General features: G+C 41.7%; 1 long non-coding RNA gene across 2 annotated transcripts in view; it reads right to left on the reverse strand.

Annotated features, from left to right (window-relative positions):
- Positions 1 to 444: 444 nt before the first annotated feature.
- LOC148001712 (uncharacterized) overlaps positions 445 to 21,678 on the reverse strand; it is a 31,252-nt gene continuing 10,018 nt past the window's right edge. The window contains exons 2-4 of one of the 2 annotated variants that reach the window (XR_015636052.1): positions 3,047 to 3,113; positions 1,968 to 2,054; positions 445 to 1,461 (exon numbers count right to left, since the gene is read on the reverse strand). This is a non-coding gene — a long non-coding RNA (uncharacterized LOC148001712). Of the gene's footprint in view, positions 1,462 to 1,967; positions 2,055 to 3,046; positions 3,114 to 16,179; positions 17,639 to 21,678 lie in introns of those variants that run through there. The other variant, XR_015636051.1, reaches the window with a different exon arrangement.

The raw sequence follows: 21,678 nt of genomic DNA on the forward strand, positions 1-21,678 counted from the left end.
AAATAATATACTTCATTATATTTTCACGAACGTATGTAATATGTTCTTGTCTCCCTCTACTTTTTGCTGCTCTTCCTTTCTTCTCCCAAATAATCCCCTTTCGTCTTTCATGTCTCTCTAAAAAAAAAAAAAAATCTATATTCTGCATACAGTGGTCTCCAGTTCTATCAATTTTCAAACCAAAGTTTTTCTATTTTGACTAAATATTCCTGGTGTGGGGAGGTGTGTGCCAACATTTTTGCTAAATTTGTTTCTGGGTACATTATTGGTTTTGTTATAACTAGATGATGTTCTTGTACTTTGAAATTGTTTATTGCAGTTGTGCTAAAACGTGATTTTTGATTATTGATTATGGGTCCATCAACATTGAAAAACTTGTAAGTATGCAATATCAAAGGATTATCTCAAATATACTATGTAGAGAATTTTTTAAAGATTTGTTTTATAAAGATTTATTTTATAATCTTTTATAAGTATGGTGTCACTGTCTTCAGACACACGAGAAGAGGGCATCTGATCCCACTATAGATGGTTGTGAGCCACCATGTAGTTGCTGGGAATTGAACTCAGGACCTCTGGAAGAGCAGTCAGTGCTCTTAACCACTGAGCCATCTCTCTAGCCTGAGAAAATTTTATTATCTGCATATAATGTTTATTTTTGTTGCTTAGTTTCAATGTCTGTACATCTTGTTTCTTGTCTTGCTGCATTGGTCAGGAAGTCCAAAACAATATTGAAGAATTACATCTATATCTTGTTCCTGGCTTTGAGCAGAGAATTTTTTTTTATTTTGCAATATTTGCTCTAGGCTTTTAAGTATATTCAGATTGTCCACTATATTTCTAGATTCCTAAAAAACATTTAAAATCATAAAATGAGTGTTAATTATTACTGGGTTCCTCCCCCAACCCCGTATTTGATAAGATAATCATTTAATTTTCTCTCCTAATTTACTGTCAGTGAATGACATTGATAGATGTCAAAAATAAATGTCATTCACTTCTGGAATTTAAACCCTCCTTAATAATATTGTATTGTCAATGAGTACTTTATTTAGCTTTTATGTCTCTATATTTATATGTGTGAGTGAGTGGTCAATGATTTTCTCTTCAGGCACTGCCCTTATTTTGTTTGAATATTCTTCCTAGGAGTCAAGGGAGTTGCCTCCAGCTGTCAAAATGATATTTAAGTAGATACATTTAAAGTCTTTCAGCTCTAAATCACCACACCCTGTATTACATTTAGCATAATTGATCATCTCCTTAAAATTTATTCTTGAAGCTTGTGCTGGCTAGTCTTATGTCAACTAGGCACAAGAACTAGAGTTATCCGAAAGGAGGGAGCCTCAACTGAAAAAATGCCTCCATCAGGTCCTGCTGTAAGGCATTTTCTTAATTAGTGATTGATGAGGGAAGGCTCAGCCTATCGTGGGTGGCACCATCCTGGGCTGGCGGTCCTGAGATCTAGAAGGAAACAGGTTGAAGAAGTCAGGGGAAGCAAGCTAGTAAGCAGCATCCCTTCATGGCCTCTGCATCAGCTCCTGCCTCCAAGTTCCTGCTCCATTTGAGTTTCTGCCCTGGCTTCCTTCTGTGATGAACAGTGCTGTAGAAACATAAGCCAAATAAACCTCTCCTCCCCAAGTTGCTTTTTTGGTCATAAAAAAGCCACAGCAATAGAAACCTTAACTAGGACAAAGGTTATGGGTCCATCAACATTGACCCATAGCTGTGCTCCTATGGCCACAGTGGAGGAGGTTGGTGCCAGGTTTGCTTGAGACCAGGAATTTGAGGGATGCCTGAACAATGTAGGGGAGATATTCTCCCCCCCCCCTCTGTCTCTCTCTTTGTCTCTCTCTTTGTCTCTCTCTCTCTCTCTCTCCACCCCCTCTCTTTCTCTCAGCATTCTTTATTTTAACAACACCATACTTCTAGCATTCTTTCATATATCTCTAAGTTCTTTGTGTTCTTACCTTCACCCTGGAATTCTTGACCACTCTTCTCACCTCACGGATGTCCCCCACGTGATTTGAGGTGCCCTTGGTATTTCAGTACTTAACCTGTATGAAGACAAATTCCAGTGCTATGCCTTTAGTCTGCATCTCTCCTCTCCATTCTAGATTTTTCTACCTTGTTCTGGCAAATTTAGAATGGAATTTATCATTTTCTCCACTGAACACACACCTTCCTCCTATTAACAAAATCTTAACCCACGATTCCGTTACTCATTCTTGTGAGTAACTCTAAGGAAGGAACTCTGTGATAGTCTCCTCCATCCCAGCCCGTTGCCAGTGACAAAGCTGCCCCTGTCTCTGTCCTTCACTGTCCACGGCACAGTTAAGGCTTTCTTCAGCTTTCACCTGGACTAGAGCAATGAGCTAACAAAGTTCCTCTGTTTTCTTCATGAAGTACGGATGCAGCTATAACCTGCTAGTGGGTGCTCTTCTTTCCACAATGAAGTAACTTGTTTAAATTCTGGTCTTGCCATGCTCCTTTCTGACCTAAACCCCTTCCCCAGACAAGATGGTGGGCGCCTTTAATATTAGACTGAGTCTGCCATCATCTAACCCGCTCTTATTGCTAGCTAAACCTTCTAACGACTCAAGCCTTCCGGTGCCCACTATATAGTCTGTCTGTTTTCCTTTCCACTCATTTGCATAGAAATCTGTCCTTTCTAGGTATGTCTCCCCTTTCATTTCCCCCTCCTGTCTCCAACACCATTCTAGCTTGCCTCCCTCTCTCTGCTTAACTCTTCACGTCCTTTAAGATCTGACTCACCTGTCAGTTTATTTAGAAACTGACCCGCTTCTGAGGACTTGGCTAAGTGCTTCCCTTTAATGATCTCATAAAAGCCGTGATTATTTTTATAGTTTGCCCTCACTGTATTTGGCTGTAATTGTCTGTATATCCCCACTGAACTGTAACTCAGCAAAGGAGAAGTTGAGTTTATTCATGCTTACATCTAGAACCTAGGTCCTGAAGAGAGGACTCAGTGGGTAAAGAAGCTTGCTGCTAAGTCTGGATGATCTGAGTTCCATCCCTGGGGACCCACCTGACAGAGGAGTCTCCTGCAAGCCGTCCTTTGACCACCATGCATGTGCCATGGTATGCACATATACCTACACATACAAACACAGAATAAAGTGTAACTTTTAAAATGCCAAAAAGTGACCTATTAATACGAGTTGTATATTACTAACTTTTTACGATCAAGACAACATATAGAAGGAGAGGTTATGGTTCCAGGGTGGTAAGAGACCATTAATAGAAAATGACAGTAGCAAGTAGCAGGTATGGTGCCTGGAACAAAAAAAGCAGAGAAGACCACATCTGCAACCTCAAGCATGTAGCACAGAGAAAGAACTGGGAATAGCATATGGCTATGAAAGCTCAAAGCCACCCCCCTCTCCTTCCCACAACATCTTGCAAGGCCAAACTTCCTAAGCCTACCCAAACAGTGCCACTAACTGGGATCAAATATTCAAACATCTGAGTCTATGGGGACCATGAATATTCAAACCACCACAGGTAGCAAAGTCTAGGGTGAGACTAAGGATCATATAGGAAAATGGAAAGCAAGGTACAGTGTGGATAGGAGAGAGTCAATTCATGTTGCTATACCAAAGTACGGTGGACTGGATAACATAAACAACAGAAATTGAGTTTTCCCAAGTCTGGAGGCATGAGGTCCTGAAGGAGGATGTCAGCCTGTTTCAGTTGGTTGGGCTGGGACTGTCCTTCTGGTTACTGATTACTCTGTGGTACTGTATCCACACATGGCAGGAGGGCTTCTTGAGTCCTTTTTACAGGGACCCGAATGTCATTTATGAGGGCTGCTCTCTCATGACCTGATTACCTCCCCCAAACGAGTTCCTAATACACAGAGGGGATTGGATTTCAATAGATAGATAGCAATGTCGTCTACTGCACACGCCTTCCTCCTGCAGAGTCTTCGCTCGTGCTCTGTTCAGGAGGGATTGAGAGCAGCAGCAGACTCCTACTGTCAGAGGATTAGCTGTAAAGTTTACATGAACTTATCTAGAAAACCCATTGCATGTCTCCGGGGAAAGCCAATGCTCTCCCCCACAAACTCCAGGCAATGCTTCCGAGGTGACTGTGCCATGGCAGGCTCGGGATGTGAGGTCTGCCTCTGCGGAGCTCCCATTCCTCGCTCGGTGTCTTGCAGCTGTTCCTTTATCTTCTTTTGGCGCTGACCCAAGGTTGAGTTACAGCCCCTCCTTGATTTCCCACCCCAAATGCAGGAGAGGCAGCTGTGTGTGGTAGGCACTTCCTGGAAATTCAAAGATAGTGTTTGCCATTCAGCGGTGACAGGAGCTCTGTGGCAAATGTGCAAGGCTCTTCAGCCTCCAATTAAAGACTGAAAACATGATTTTCTTGTTCTGTCTCCACCAAGCTAAGTGAAAGCCTCCTGGCATTTTGCTCAGCCTTTTCTCCCACACTTCCTGGTCTGTCTTCTTCCCAGATTGCCCAATCATGTCTTAGGTAGAAGGATTTCTTGATCTTTATACTGCTTCTTTCCTTGATCCTGATCATTTCACTCCACACGATTATTTCTTCTCAACTAAACCATTTGTTTTATGAGCAAGTTGTATATAAAAGAACGCCTTTAGTTTTGATGACCAATCCCTGAACCAGATGGACAGTCACTCCAGAGTTCAGATGCTCCGACTGAAGCAATCTAAGTAGTAAATCGGATACAATTATATTTAAGTGAAGCCTCAAAATGTTCCCAAATTATTACCTTTACATAGCATTCCTTTGAGTTTATATACATGTGTGTGGTCATTGTGAATGGAATGTTTCTAAACAGCGGCATATTCTAATGGTTTAGAAATTTCTAGGCTCCTTAATGGAGTTCCTCTTTTAAAAGCCTGAATTCATTCTCTCTGGCAAATATTTGTCAAGAGCTGACTTTGAGTCAGGTGCCGAGTTAGTCCCTGGAGGCTAAATGGAGAAGAGCTCTTGTGGAGGATATCCTAGCAGGGAGCAGAGCTGATAAGAGCGAACTAGAGCATTACACACTGTAGTGAACTCTACGGAGAAGCTCAACATAATGAAAAATTGGGACAGAGGCGATGCTCTGCAGGCATCTTGGGAGACCGTCTCTGAACCCTGAGCTGTTATGAAAAGTTATGCTTAAAGAAGACTGGGGATTGAGAAGCAAAGTACTCCAACATTTAAAGGTCAGACAGAAATACAAGACTTAAAAAGGCCCGGCGTTGAAGCAGCCAGCGAGGCAGGATTAAAACTAAGAAACAGTGATACCTCAAAAACCAGGAAAGGGTTGCTCAACAACTAAGTGAGGGCCAGGAATCCATGCCTACTGTTCATCACCTGTCCAGCTCGAGATTCTCCCCAGTCTCTAAGCTTCCTTAGCTGGAGGAACAGAGAGAGAATGGGTTACTGCATCAAACCTTTCGGGGAAGATTTTGCAAGCTAACTGGGTATCTGATTAAAAAAAACAACAACAACAAAAAAAAAAAAAACATCAGATCAAGGCATTTAGCATGTGTAATGGTTCTTCCAGGCTTGTGACTGAACATGAAACTGGAGGCAGTGAGTGAGCGGCTCTGGGCTGTCTCGAGGTTGGCATCAATTTTGTTGGCTGATTCTGAGTAGATGATTCCAGAAGAGCTTTTGTGATGAGAACAAAGTGTAAAAGCATGATTATAAAATTAGTATGGGAGTTTCACAATTCCTATGCTAAGCAGGATCAGCCCTGTAAATTCGTATCTACTTTTAGGGGATTTTTTTTTTTTTTCGGAGCTGAGGACCGAACCCAGGGCCTTGCGCTTGCTAGGCAAGCGCTCTACCACTGAGCTAAATCCCCAACCCTAGGGGATTTTTTAATGTGTTATTAGTATGATGTGCACATATGCCTCTTTGGGAGTGGGTCTACCATGGTGCATATGTTGAGGTCAGAGAACAGCTTTGTGGTGCCAGTTCTCTCCTTCCACCTCTATGAGGGCTCTGGGTAGTAGAAGTCAGGTCAACAGGCTTATACAGCAAATACCTTTATCTACTGAGCCATCCTACCAGCCCCTGGTTTCTTTTTAATGATATGTGTTGTTCATTAGAAATAAGGAACGATGCCTTTGTCACATAGCACCTAGTGAGTAAGTCTCGTTTCTAGCTGAAACCAGAAGGACTGGTGCTAAGAAAGGCAACCTTTTATTTTTATCTTGACTATCATAGACAGCAGTGATATTCAAGCACATTTCCCTTGATGGCGAAGGCTATACCAATGAAAGTCACAGCCATCTTGATTTGGGAAGTCATCTGTTTTGACGCGTGCTGTTCTGTCGTAGTTAGTTTGCTGACATGCGACTTTGATACAGTCATTTCGATGCCAGAAACATCTTCATGTGGCTGCCTTGATGTGGCTGTTTTGATATGGGAACTTTTTGAATCTGCCGAAAAACAAACCAATAAATGTTTGACGTACAAAGAGAAAATAAAAGTGACAAGTAACATACATGTCAGAACTCCCGACCCACTCCCTGAGCCCCCACCCAGCTCATCCTAGTGGGTAAGTCTAGAAGATGACTTCTTAATTATCTGTTCCTTATAATGGAAGCCAGGCTGCAGAGAAGATAGTGTCATCGAAGAAAATATCCCTGTCAAGGAGAGGAGATATTGGAAGGGTGAACCCAACACACTAACACAACTTGAAGAGACAAAAATGATTCTAGAAAAAAAAACTGACTATGCTTGAATTATCCAGAATCTTCAGCCTCTTGAAGAATGTTGGAGGATCTCTCACTGAGATAAAGTACACATCTTCAGAGCAGGAGTCCTGCTATGGGTCACAACCTGTCACAGCTGTGTGTGACCAGGCATTTCTGTGAGAGGGTGATTTAAAAGACAATGTCCCTCTTCAGCTTAGATATTTGGATACTTAGTCCCTAGTTGGTGGCGCTATTTGGAGAGTTTTAGGAAGTATGGCCTTACTGGAGAAATTGTGTCACTGGGGGCAGGTTTTGAGAGCCACGGTGCTGACCACGGTATGCTCTCTCTGCTTCCTGCTTCTGGTTTAAGATGTGAGCTTTCACCTTGCTGTTCCAGCTACCAAGCCTGCCAATTACTCACCAGGAAGGACGTTTACCCCTCTGGGACCATAAGCCCAGATAAACCTTTCCTTCAGTAAGTTGCCTTGGTCATGGTGTCTTATCACAGCAATAGAAAAGTAAGACACAGGACATGGGCCTTTGAATGGCATTGGAACAGTGCCAGTGGGCACAAATGTTAATAGAGTCACAGTACTGCTCACTCAAACAAGAAGTAGTCACCCCAGCTACCAAGTGACAGGTGTAGACATGGAGAAATTAACTGGATAACTTTTGAATTGATCCAACAGTGATATTTTGTCATTCAGATGTGACTGGAACAAGGATATTAAATTGCTTGCATTTTTTTCTCGCACTGATATTATCAGGGATCTAAATGTTCTATCTCATTGCTCCCCATGGTTGAAGAGAAAATATAAACTCACTTCCTTCATAGAAAGTCCTTATCTCTAATAGTTCTCTAAGCAACAATGAGCTTAAACACCCTGGGAAGCCAGATAAATCATTTGTTTGATTAATGCTCTAATATTTATACTCATAAAATAAAATATTAAATATTTTTCAAACATATGTATTTATGTCACTACTATCTTGTTAAAGATTTGAAATATCATTTAATTTTTAATATATTCATACAGAGTATTATATAATACAATATAAAAGTCTAATCGATTCACACAATTTGTCACCTGGAAACACCAGTTTTTCTTCCTCAAAATAATTTACTTCGGGCTGGAGAGGTGTTGGCTCAGTGGTTAAGAGCACTGGTTGCTCTTCCAGAGGTCCTGAGTTCAATTCCCAGCACCCACATGGTGGCTCACAACCATCTGTAATGGGATCTGATGCCCTCTTCTGGTGTGTCTGAAGATAGCCACAGTCTTATATTTATATAGTTTTATATAAATAAAAATAAATAAATCTTAAAAAAAATTTACTTCATTTTCAACTGCAAAGTCTTCCTATGTTGTTTTAATCTCAATCCCTTCTGATTTTAGTTTGGTCAGCAACTAAAGACAAAAGTACCAATCGTTGTGCATCATCCCTTTGCTAGGCACTATAGGGAGCGAAAAATATAAACAAGAAATGGCTCTTGCCATTAAGAAATATATCCAGGAAGACTGACTTGGCTACTGAGAAGGCTACCTATCATATCATAGGGTTATGGGTGCAGCTTAGTGGTAAATCATGTGGGTATCATGCACAAGATACTGGATTCAAACCAAGCATCACACAAAAGAGCAAAACTACCTAGAAGGATGGCTCAGCAGGTGCTTGCTGGTAAGACTGGCAACCTGAGTTCTCTCTCTAAGACCCACATAGTAGGACAGCAGTCAGTTCTGCAAGTTGTCCTTACACACACACGCATGCACGCACACACGCACGCAGACACACAGGTCCCTGTTAAATAAATACAATTATTTTTTTAAAATACTAAATAAAACCCAACTATAGAGCATGCTGATCATGGCAGTATGTACCTATAATTCCAGTGAACAGGATATTGAGGCAGGGGGATTATGCAATCCTAGGCCAGTCTGGACTATACAAGGAAACTCTATCTCAAACAAAACAAAGTAGAATTACTTGAATGACACCCAGCAGTAATTTGTTCTAACATGAGCAAAGCCCTCCATTCAACCCTCAACACCTCAGACAGAAATAAGTATCACATGGTAGATAGCAGGTGCCATAAATCTGTATGATCAAGAGTTATTTAACCCAACAGTGACTGAGAAATCAAATCCTACTAAAAAAAAAAAAAAGGAAAAGGAAAAGGAAAATGACATTTAACCATGGGTAGCCTTCTCAGGATAAACACTGTACTAAATGTTTCACTATGTCTTATCTCATTTAATCCTCCCATGAGACCAGATAAAGGAAGACAGTCTCTTAGGACATTGAGTTCTTGCCCAAGGTCATTCAGCTCGATTTGGGCATGGAGTCTAAACAGAATTCCAGCAGAAGCCACTCTGTCTCATCCCCTCTAGGAAGACAGTTGTATGGGCTACAGCTCAGATACAAAGGTAGCTTATGTGATAAAGAGTAACTTTAGGGTGGCATTGGAGAGATGGCTCAGTGGTTAAGAGCACTGACTGCTCTTCCAGAGGTCCTGAGTTCAAATCCCAGCAACCACATGGTCTGTAATGACATCCGATGCCCTCTTTTTTTTTTTTTTAATAATTTTTTTTGGAACAAATGGTTGTTGCTTGATTTTTTTTAAAGATTTATTTATTTATTATATATGAATACACTGTAGCTGTCCTCAGACACACCAGAAGAGAGCATCAGACCTCATTACAGATGGTTGTGAGCCACCATGTGGTTGCTGGGATTTGAACTCGGGACCTCTGGAAGAGTAGTCACTGCTCTTAACCGCTGAACCATCTCTCCAGCCCCCGATGCCCTCTTCTGGTGTGTCTGAAGACAGCAACAGTGTACTTATATATAATAAATAAATAAATCTTAAAAAAAAATAACCTTAGTTAAAGGACTTTACAATGCAAAGAGAATGCAAAATAAATGGTCATATTCAGTCACTAAGTAACAGAGTGGGCTTGTGTGTCATAGTGGTTGTCAGGTTGTAATAAATGTCACCAACATAATTGTGTGCTCTCAAAATGACTGTGCCTAATCTTTTAGGTCCTAAATCTAGAAATGCACTTTTTCTTCAAAGTAGAAAAATTAGTAATTATAACATTTATTGTACTTTTACCAGATCTGAGATCTATACTAAATACATATACTTTACATTCATGTAGAGTTGGCTCTGGGTGTTAAACACAAGTCATTCAGATGCTTTTACTAAGACATCTCACTGGCCCAAAATCATAGATACAGAACTATGTTAGAAGGATCCAGTTATTCATTTTCCCTCTCTCTTCTCCCTTCTTCTGTTTTTTCTTTCCTTAGATCTTCCCTGGGATGGAATGTACATGCTCTGTGCACTCCTACAAAGAGATCCATGTGAGTGAAAACTGAGGCCTACAGCCATGTATGCCAGTGTGGAAGAAGAGACTTTGGCTATAACAAAGTCTGCAGATGTCTAGGACCAGCCTTTGGTTTGTTTCAATTTATCAAAGACCTAGAGCTAAAACTACTCCCGGATTCTGACCTCCTAAATTTGGGAACATGGTATTTGTTTTGACTATGAAGTTGTGGCGTGAGTTCTTCCTGAGAAATAAGTAGCAGTGTCTTCTATAAACTGTTACTTACCCTGCAGGCTTAGTTCTGATGAGTCTGGACATCCCTCCAATGACTCCACCCCCTACGCGCGCGCACACACACACACACACACACACACACACACACACACACACACACTGACCTCCACCCCTCAGCTTCTTTCTTTTCTCTCTATTTTTTTTAACAAACAATCTATTGTCCCAAAGGGATTCCCTCTTAGGATTGGCATGAGATCCACTGCCTGGCTCAGTCTCTTGTGGGGTGAGGGGCTATTCTCACTAGGGTGACTTCGTAGACGCACCTTTTTGTCTCAATTGTCCTACTCAGCCCCTCCTCTCTACGTTAGTGTCTGGGAATCACCCCTCAAACCACTCAAACACCAATCTCAGTCACAAAGCCGGGGTCTATTGAACAAACACCCCAAGACTGATCTATTAAGACGGAGTTCCAGGCTCAGGAACTAAATCATGATGTTGAATCAAGATACTATGGGGCTTGACAAGCCTGAGGTCTACGAACATCTGTGCCAAGTTATTCCACCCATCAGGACTGAGGGATAGGGGATTTTCGTAGGAACGTGCCATTGTTATACACTTATCCTGCTCCCAGTGGTTGGGATATTCAACTGTGGCAGGGGACATGTTTTGTCTAACATTCAGGTCTTAGCTTGCCAACCAAAATGTCAGTTACCCACATACATGTCGGTTTCTTCCAAGTAGGATGTCACTTCCCAGGAAGATCTTGGGAACTTAAACTTTACTTGACTCCTATTCAAAATGGAAGCCATATTTCAAGTAGTTTCTTACATTGATGCAGGTGTCTGTCTCTCTTATGTTGGGGTTCATCCTAGGGGTAGCTTACAAAATCAAATACCATAAAAGCTTATACACAGGTGCAGAATGTGCTACTGGGTGGTTGGTTCGGGTCCAAGTTTATTATGGGTTTCTACACAAAGCAGTTCTTTTTTTTTTTTTTATTAACTTGAGTATTTCTTATTTACATTCCGAGTGTTATACCCTTTCCCGATTTCCGGGCAAACATCCCCCTAATCCCTCCCCCTCCCCTTCTTTATGGGTGTTCCCCTGCCCATCCTTCCCCCATTGCTGCCCTCCCCGCAACAATCTAGTTCACTGGGGGTTCAGTCTTAGCAGGACCCAGGGCTTCCCCTTCCACTGGTGCTCTTACTAGGATATTCATTGCTACCTATGAGGTCAGAGTCCAGGGTCAGTCCATGTATAGTCTTTAGGTAGTGGCTTAGTCCCTGGAAGCTCTGGTTGCTTGGCATTGTTGTTCATAAGGGGTCTGGAACCCCTTCGAGCTCTTCCAGTTCTTTCTCTGATTCCTTCAACGGGGGTCCTATTCTCAGTTCAGTGGTTTGCTGTTGGCATTCGCCTCTGTATTTGCTATATTCTGGCTGTGTCTCTCAGGAGGGATCTACATCCGGCTCCTGTCGGCCTGCACTTCTTTGCTTCATCCCTCTTGTCTAATTGGATGGCTGTATGTGTATGGGCAATATGTGGGGCAGGCTCTGAATGGGTGTTCCTTCTGTGTCTGTTTTAATCTTTGCCTCTCTATTCCCTGCCAAGGGTATTCTTGTTCCCCTTTTAAAGAAGGAGTGAAGCATTCACATTTTGATCATCCGTCTTGAGTTTCATTTGTTCTAGGCATCTAGGGTAATTCAAGCATTTGGGCTAATAGCCACTTATCAAAGATTGCATACCATGTGTGTTTTTCTGTGATTGGGTTAGCTCACTCAGGATGATATTTTCCAGTTCCAACCATTTGCCTACGAATTTCATAGAGTCATTGTTTTTTATAGCTGAGTAATATTCCATTGTGTAGATGTACCACATTTTCTGTATCCATTCCTCTGTTGAAGGGCATCTGGGTTCTTTCCAACTTCTGACTATTATAAATAAGGCTGCTATGAACATAGTGGAGCACGTGTCTTTTTTATATGTTGGGGCATCTTTTGGGTATATGCCCAAGAGAGGTATAGCTGGATCCTCAGGCAGTTCAATGTCCAATTTTCTGAGGAACCTCCAGACTGATTTCCAGAATGGTTGTACCAGTCTGCAATCCTACCAACAATGGAGGACTGTTCCTCTTTCTCCGCATCCTCGCCAGCATTTGCTGTCACCTGAGCTTTTGATCTTAGCCATTCTCACTGGTGTGAGGTGAAATCTCAGGGTTGTTTTGATTTGCATTTCCCTTATGACTAAAGATGTTGAACTTTTCTTTAGGTGTTTCTCAACCATTCGGCATTCCTCAGCTGTGAATTCTTTGTTTAGCTCTGAACCCCATTTTTTAATAGGGTTATTTGTCTCCCTGCGGTCTAACTTCTTGAGTTCTTTGTATATTTTGGATATAAGGCCTCTATCTGTTGTAGGATTGGTAAAGATCTTTTCCCAATCTGTTGGTTGCCATTTTGTCCTTACCACAGTGTCCTTTGCCTTACAGAAGCTTTGCAGTTTTATGAGATCCCATTTGTCGATTCTTGATCTTAGAGCATAAGCCATTGGTGTTTTGTTCAGGAAATGTTTTCCAGTGCCCATGTGTTCCAGATGCTTCCCTAGTTTTTCTTCTATTAGTTTGAGTGTATCTGGTTTGATGTGGAGGTCCTTGATCCACTTGGACTTAAGCTTTGTACAGGGTGATAAGCATGGATCGATCTGCATTCTTCTACATGTTGACCTCCAGTTGAACCAGCACCATTTGCTGAAAGTGCTATCTTTTTTCCACTGGATGGTTTTGGCTCCTTTGTCAAAAATCAAGTGCCCATAGGTGTGTGGGTTCATTTCTGGGTCTTCAATTCTATTCCATTGGTCTATCTCTCTGTCTCTGTACCAATACCATGCAGTTTTTATCACTATTGCTCTGTAATACTGCTTGAGTTCAGGGATAGTGATTCCCCCTGAAGTCCTTTTATTGTTGAGGATAGTTTTAGCTATTCTGGGTTTTTTGTTATTCCAGATGAATTTGCAAATTGTTCTGTCTAACTCTTTGAAGAATTGGATTGGTATTTTGATGGGGATTGCATTGAATCTGTAGATTGCTTTTGGTAGAATGGCCATTTTTGCTATATTAATCCTGCCAATCCATGAGCATGGGAGATCTTTCCATCTTCTGAGGTCTTCTTAAATTTCTTTCTTCAGAGTCTTGAAGTTCTTATTGTACAGATCTTTTACTTGCTTGGTTAAAGTCACACCGAGGTACTTTATATTATTTGGGTCTATTATGAAGGGTGTCGTTTCCCTAATTTCTTTCTCGGCTTGTTTCTCTTTTGTGTAGAGGAAGGCTACTGATTTATTTGAGTTAATTTTATACCCAGCCACTTTGCTGAAGTTGTTTATCAGCTTTAGTAGTTCTCTGGTGGAACTTTTGGGATCACTTAAATATACTATCATATCATCTGCAAATACTGATAGTTTGACTTCTTCTTTTCCGATCTGTATCCCCTTGACCTCCTTTTGTTGTCTGATTGCTCTGGCTAGAACTTCAAGAACTATATTGAATAAGTAGGGAGAGAGTGGGCAGCCTTGTCTAGTCCCTGATTTTAGTGGGATTGCTTCAAGTTTCTCTCCATTTAGTTTAATGTTAGCAACTGGTTTGCTGTATATGGCTTTTACTATGTTTAGGTATGGGCCTTGAATTCCTATTCTTTCCAGGACTTTTATCATGAAGGGGTGTTGAATTTTGTCAAATGCTTTCTCAGCATCTAATGAAATGATCATGTGGTTCTGTTCTTTCAGTTTGTTTATATAATGGATCACGTTGATGGTTTTCCGTATATTAAACCATCCCTGCATGCCTGGGATGAAACCTACTTGATCATGGTGGATGATTGTTTTGATGTGCTCTTGGATTTGGTTTGCCAGAATTTTATTGAGTATTTTTGCGTCAATATTCATAAGGGAAATTGGTCTGAAGTTCTCTTTCTTTGTTGTGTCTTTGTGTGGTTTAGGTATAAGAGTAATTCTGGCTTCATAGAAGGAATTTGGTAGTGATCCATCTGTTTCAATTTTGTGGAATAGTTTGGATAATATTGGTATGAGGTCTTCTATGAAGGTCTGATAGAATTCTGCACTAAACCCGTCTGGACCTGGGCTCTTTTTGGTTGGGAGACCTTTAATGACTGCCTCTATTTCCTTAGGAGTTATGGGGTTGTTTAACTGGTTTATCTGTTCCTGATTTAACTTCGGTACCTGGTGTCTGTCTAGGAAATTGTCCATTTCCTGCAGATTGTCATCTTTTGTTGAATATAGGCTTTTATAGCAAGATCTGATGATTTTTTGAATTTCCTCTGAATCTGTAGTTATGTCTCCCTTTTCATTTCTGATTTTGTTAATTTGGACACACTCTCTGTGTCCTCTCGTTAGTCTGGCTAAGGGTTTATCTATCTTGTTGATTTTCTCAAAGAACCAACTTTTGGTTCTGTTGATTCTTTCTATGGTCCTTTTTGTTTCTACTTGTTTGATTTCAGCTCTGAGTTTGATTATTTCCTGCCTTCTACTCCTCCTGGGTGTATTTGCTTCTTTTTGTTCTAGAGCTTTTAGGTGTGCTGTCAAGCTGCTGACATATGCTCTTTCCTGTTTCTTTCTGCAGGCACTCAGAGCTATGAGTTTTCCTCTTAGCACAGCTTTCATTGTGTCCCATAAATTTGAGTATGTTGTACCTTCATTTTCATTAAATTCTAAAAAGTCTTTAATTTCTTTCTTTATTTCTTCCTTGCCCAGGTTATCGTTGAGTAGAGCATTGTTCAATTTCCATGTATAGGTGCGCATTCTTCCCTTATTGTTATTGAAGACCAGCTTTAGGCCGTGGTGGTCTGATAGCACACATGGGATTATTTCTATCTTTCTGTACCTGTTGAGGCCCGTTTTTTTGACCAATTATATGGTCAGTTTTGTAGAAAGTACCATGAGGAGCTGAGAAGAAGGTATATCCTTTTGCTTTAGGATAGAATGTTCTATAAATATCTGTTAAGTCCATTTGGCTCATGATTTCTCTTAGTCTGTCTACGTCTCTGTTTAATTTCTGTTTCCATGATCTGTCCATTGATGAGAGTGGGGTGTTGAAGTCTCCTACTATTATTGTGTGAGGTGCAATGTGTGTTTTGAGCTTTAGTAAGGTTTCTTTTACGTATGTAGGTGCCCTTGTATTTGGGGTATAGATATTTAGGATTGAGAGTTCATCTTGGTGGATTTTTCCTTTGATGAATATGAAGTGTCCTTCCTTATCTTTTTTGATGAATTTTAGTTGAAAATTGATTTTATTTGATATTAGAATGGCTACTCCAGCTTGCTTCTTCTGACCATTTGCTTGGAAAGTTGTTTTCCAGCCTTTCACTCTGAGGTAGTGTCTGTCTTTGTCTCTGAGGTGTGTTTCCTGTAGGCAGCAGAATGCAGGGTCCTTGTTGCGTATCCAGTTTGTTAATCTATGTCTTTTTATTGGGGAGTTGAGGCCATTGATGTTGAGAAATATTAAGGAATAGTGATTATTGCTTCCTGTTATATTCATATTTGGATATGAGGTTATGTTTGTGTGCTTTTCTTCTCTTTGTTTTGTTGCCAAGATGATTAGTTTCTTGCTTCTTCCAGGGTATAGCTTGCCTCCTTATGTTGGGCTTTACCATTTATTATCCTTTGTAGTGCTGGATTTGTAGAAAGATATTGTGTGAATTTGGTTTTGTCATGGAATATCTTGGTTTCTCCATCTATGTTAATTGAGAGTTTTGCAGGATACAGTAACCTGGGCTGGCATTTGTGTTTTCTTAGGGTCTGTATGACATCTGTCCAGGATCTTCTGGCTTTCATAGTCTCTGGCGAAAAGTCTGGTGTGATTCTGATAGGTCTGCCTTTATATGTTACTTGACCTTTTTCCCTTACTGCTTTTAATATTCTTTCTTTATTTTGTGTGTTTGGTGTTTTGACTATTATGTGACGGGAGGAGTTTCTTTTCTGGTCCAATCTATTTGGAGTTCTGTAGGCTTCTTGTATGCTTATGGGTATCTCTTTCTTTAGGTTAGGGAAGTTTTCTTCTATGATTTTGTTGAAGATATTTACTGGTCCTTTGAGCTGGGAGTCTTCACTCTCTTCTATACCTATTATCCTTAGGTTTGATCTTCTCATTGAGTCCTGGATTTCCTGTATGTTTTGGACCAGTAGCTTTTTCGCTTTACATTATCTTTGACAGTTGAGTCGATGATTTCTATGGAATCTTCTGCTCCTGAGATTCTTCCAACTCTTGTATTCTGTTGGTGAAGCTCGTATCTACAGCTCCTTGTCTCTTCTTTTGATTTTCTATATTCAGGATTGTTTCCATCTGTTCTTTCTTGATTGCTTCTATTTCCATTTTTAATTCCTTCAACTGTTTGATTGTTTTTTCCTGGAATTCTTTCAGGGATTTTTGCGATTCCTCTCTGTAGGCATCTACTTGTTTATTAATGTTTTCCTGTGTTTCTCTAAGGGAGTTCTTCACGTCTTTCTTGAAGTCCTCCAGCATCGTGATCAAACATGATTTTGAAACTAGATCTTGCTTTTCTGGTGTGTTTGGATATTCCATGTTTGCTTTGGTGGGAGAATTGGGATCCAATGATGCCATGTAGTCTTGGTTTCTGTTGCTTGGGTTCCTGCGCTTGCCTCTCGCCATCAGATTATCTCTAGTGTTACTTTGTTCTGCTATTTCTGACAGTGGCTAGACTGTCCTATAAGCCTGTGTGTCAGGAGTGCTGTAGACCTGTTTTCCTGTTTTCTTTCAGCCAGGTATGGGGCCAGAGTGTTCTGCTTTCAGGCGTGTAGTTTTTCCTATCTACAGGTCTTCAGCTGTTCCTGTGGTCCTGTGTCTTGAGTTCACCAGGCAGGTTGCTTGCAGCAGAAAAGTTGGTCTTACCTATGGTCCCGAGGCTCAAGTTTGCTCGTGGGGTGTTGCTTATGAGCTCTCCTCGGGGGCAGCAACCAGGAAGATCTGCACCGCCCTTTCCGGGATCTTCCTTGCACCAGGGTTCCAGATGGCGTTTGGTGTTTTCCTCTGGAATCAGTAATGTGTGAAGAGTGCAGTCTCTTCTGGTTTCCCAGGCATGTCTGCCTCTCTGAAGGTTTAGCTCTCCCTCCCACGGGATTTGGGTGCAGAGAACTGTTTATCTGGTCGGTCCCTTCAGGTTCCGGCGGTGTCTCAGAGGCAGGAGACTCGCTGCTGCTGTGCCCTTATGCAACGGAACCCAGAGGCCGTATACAGTTTCCTCTTGGGCCAGGGATGTGGGCAGGGGTGGGCAGTGTTGGTGGTCTCTTCCTCTCTGCAGTCTCAGGAGTGCCCACCTGTCCAGGCAGTGAGGGCTCTTCTACACAAAGCAGTTCTACTGACTTCTATCGTGACTGGTTGAAGGGCACAGAACATAGCAGAAACATGTAATCAATTTGGACACAAGAAAGTTTCCTAGTAACAGCAGAAACAACATATGAGAAAGTTTCCTCATAATATTAGTTACAGCACAAAATGGCAAGCTAACCAGGAACAGTTAGGCTTTAAGATTTAACCTAGGCCTTACTGTTTTACCTAGGCCTTAATACTCTGTTTCTCTTTGCCCTTTTACCCCAATTTGTCTTCCAGGAAGAGATCCAGGTGAGTAAGTTTCCTATATCCCAAGTACTAGGAAGGCCGAGGCAGGATCACTTGAACCCAGGAGTTCGAAGCCAATCTAAACAACATCGCAAGATTCAATCTCAAAAATAAAGAAAAAGAGTTAATATTGTAAAGATACTATTCGGGCTGGATGGCTCAGTGGTTAAGAGCACTGACCGTTCTTTCAGAGATCCTGAGTTCAGTTCCTAACAACCACATGGTGGCTCATAACCATCTGTAATGGGATCTGATGCCCTCTTTTGGAGTGTCTCAAGACAGCTACAATGTACTCATATTTAAAATAAATAAATACATTAAAAAAGATATTACTCTACCAAATAGACCATTTCCAAGCAGCAGTTATTGGTATTCCCATTTTACAAACAAGAAGTTCTTTTGCCTCAGACCACACAGCTGCTGGATGTTCCAAGCAGGACCAAACCCCATGTGTGGCTAGCTCCAGAGTCTGCTACTTTTTGGCAAATCTACCCTTTCATTCTTTTTTCTGACAACTAAATTGATTCGATCGTAGACCATACTGAAGAGATGTGTAGACTGTGTGCTCCTGGTAAACATAGCAGTTATAATGAATTATCAATGAATATTCACTGTAAAAAATATTTATGCTCTCTTCAGTCAAGTAACTGCTCTATATGTGAATACAGCTCCTCCACCCCCTGATGTCTCTGTGGAATAGAATAAGGTACTTTCCAGGCAAGCTTCTGGGTTTCAGCAGGAGGTTTGGCTCAAAGCATTCGCCACAGTGGGGGATGTTCTCTGACTTTTCTCCAGCCCCTGCTGGGACTCTGTACCGTGTTCCCTTCCATTCTGCGAAGCAGTTATACTGTATTCTCCACTCGGCTAATCTTCAGACATCCATGTCTCCCACCCACACCATCACTTCCTCCTCGCTCTCAGCAAATGGCTCAACACCCACTGGCAGGGAAAGCACTCGCCGCCCTGTGGTAACCTCAGCTTCCCAGACTTCCCACTGCCACAGCCCAAAGCCTAACTTCCCTCTGTACCCATTGCATTCCTCTTGCTTATAGCTACACCTGGGCCTCTCTTTTGCATCCCCAACCCTCCCAGTTAAATTTATTTATTCTTTTGTTTCCCTTAAACAGAGTTTGTCTGTGTAGACCTGGGTGGCCTGGAACACACTCTGTACACCAGGCTAACCTGGAACTCACAGAGATTCTTCTGCCTTCTAAGTGGTAAGATTAAAGTTGTGTGCCATCACTGCCCAGCTAGCATTCTCTATCTTCATTTGTAACTTTCGCTTCCCTCCCCTACTAAGTCTTTTCATTAATATCTAAAATATCCAAGTCTGTGTTTATGGAACCAAAGGTAAACAAACAAGCAAGCAAACAAACAAACAAACAACCCAAACTCTCCCAGATCCCTGCCCTTGTTTTTACTTTGCTTGTCAGTCACAGAATCGTCTATACCTGGCATCATACTTCCTCAGTCTTCCACGTGGTCCTCTCTACCACATCTTGGATCATGCCACCGATACCTCTGTCAATCATCTATCACCAAGGGCAACAGTAACGTCCTTAACACAAACTCTCGGGATAATGCAGGGCCCTCGCTCCATTGATTTCTTCACACGTTGGGGTTTGACACTGTTTTTCAGCCTCTTGAAATACTGCCTTTGTTTGACTGAGTTTTTCTTTCCTTCTGTGTTTTCCTTTTCTGTTTTCAATAATGGCTCCAGCATCCCAAGCTGGCCTTGAACTCAGTTCACAGCCAAAGATGACCTTGAATCTCAGATCCCCTTGCATTCACCATCTCCTGAAGGATGGTGTTTGTGACCACACCCAAATGATCGTGATGGGGGATCCAGCCCAGAGCTTTGAGCATGCTAAGCAAGCACTGGACCAACTGAACTGCCTCCCCAGTCTTCTCCTTTTGATGTCTCCAACAACTGGCTATCCCTTTCCTTGAGGCTCTGTACCAGGCACTGGCCTCCTCCTTTCTCAGTGTCCACACTTTCAAGTGGGCACACACACTCCCTTGGCTTTAGTTACCATCCCTTTCCCTGATACTTCCAAGCCTGTAACTCCCAACTGATCACACCAATGTCTCCCCCGGCTGTTTCTACTTAGATGTCGTGTCAGTGGAATCTTTCCAAACCCTCCTGCTTTTCCCTCTCAGATCGCTCTTTCTCCTGCCCTGTTTTAAAGGTTTTAACTTAGGTTAACATTTGAAGTAATGGGTTTCATCATGACGTCCTCGTATAAGTGTGCTTTATTCTCATCTGTCCCTCCCCCCACTGCCTTTCTCTCTGCCTGCTGCTCCTTTCCATCTCATGCCATTTCCTCTCCCAGCTACTTCTCACCTTGGCTTTCTTTTGTATTTATCCATTGCTTGTGTGTGAGTGTGTGCACATACATGGGTGTTTGTGGGTGTGAATATGGATGTGTTTCTGTCACATAGCTGGTGTATGGAGATCAGAAGACCACCTTGGCTGTCAGTCCTTACCTTGTTTGGACAGGTTCTCTTGTTTTGGTTTTTCTTGCTGTGTATGCCAAGATAGCTGGCCCATGAGCTTCTGGGGATTTTCCAGTGTCGTGTCTGTCATCCCCCAACAGGAACACCATGGTTATAGATGTGTGGAGTACTGTGTCTGGCTTTTCCCAAGGCCCTGCACCAGGGGCTGATTCTGTGGATTTGAACTTCGGTCCTCAGACCTAGGTATCAAGGGCTTACACTTGATTGCTTCATCTCTTCAGTCTTCTGTCCTCAGCTTTATTGCCACATGCAATCAATTACCTTGTTTTCTACCTCCTTTAAGGTTTCTCTCTCCCCTTCAAGAGTCTGTTTATACATATACCTACCTACCTACCTACCTACATGCACGCATACGCACACACACACACACAAATCTAGGTTCTGCATATGAAAGAAAATTTGGTATGTCTGAATCTGTCTTATTTTGCTCACCACGGTCTCTAGTTGCACCTATTGGCTAGCAAATGTCATGATTTCCTTTCTCTTCGTGGCTATATAAAATTCCATTGTTCTACATTTTCTTCCTCTAGTCGTTTATCGATTGACACTTAGGCCAGCTCCACTTTCTGGCTGTTGTGAATGGGGCAGCCATAAACATAGATGTGTAAGTATCTCTGTAGTGTGTTGACTTAATGTCCTTTGAGCACACATTCATGAGTGGTTCAACCTCTGTTACATTTTTATATGACTAGTTGTCCAAGTCAGAAATGGCAATGTTATTCTTTTTTTTTTATCTTTTTAAAGGATTACTTTTTCTGTATTCCCTTTTTTAAAGATTTATTTAATTTATTTATATGAGTATGCTGTAGTTGTCCCATGCACCAGAAGAGGACATCAGATCCCAGATGTTTGTGAGCCACCATGTGGTTGCTGGGAATTGAACTCAGGACCTCTGGAAGAGCAATGAGTGCTCTTAATCGCTGAGCCATCTCTCCAGCCCTGGTAATGTTAGTCTTAATTCTTAAATTCTTCTCTCTCATATCAAAAAATCTACTTTTCATATGCAGGATTATTCCAAGAGTCTTCTGGCTGGTCTTGTTTCTAATGTTGTTGTTCTCTAACCTAGTCTCCATCCTGGAGTCAGAGTGATCTTTTAAAAATACAAATCCCTTAGGACAGATCCATAACCCTTGGCATAGTGTGAGTGGCTGGCTTACTGTGGCCTAGCCACTCTTACCAGGGTTTTCTTCACAACTCTAGCCTGAAATCTCCCAGTCAACCTCAGTCAGCTGATTCTGGATTCTTTGGTAAAGAACTTTTCTTAGTCCCAACAAAATGA

This window comes from Rattus norvegicus, chromosome 13 (assembly GCF_021556685.1).
Source record: "Rattus norvegicus strain SHRSP/BbbUtx chromosome 13, alternate assembly SHRSP_T2T, whole genome shotgun sequence".
Taxonomy (NCBI): Eukaryota; Metazoa; Chordata; class Mammalia; order Rodentia; family Muridae; genus Rattus; species Rattus norvegicus.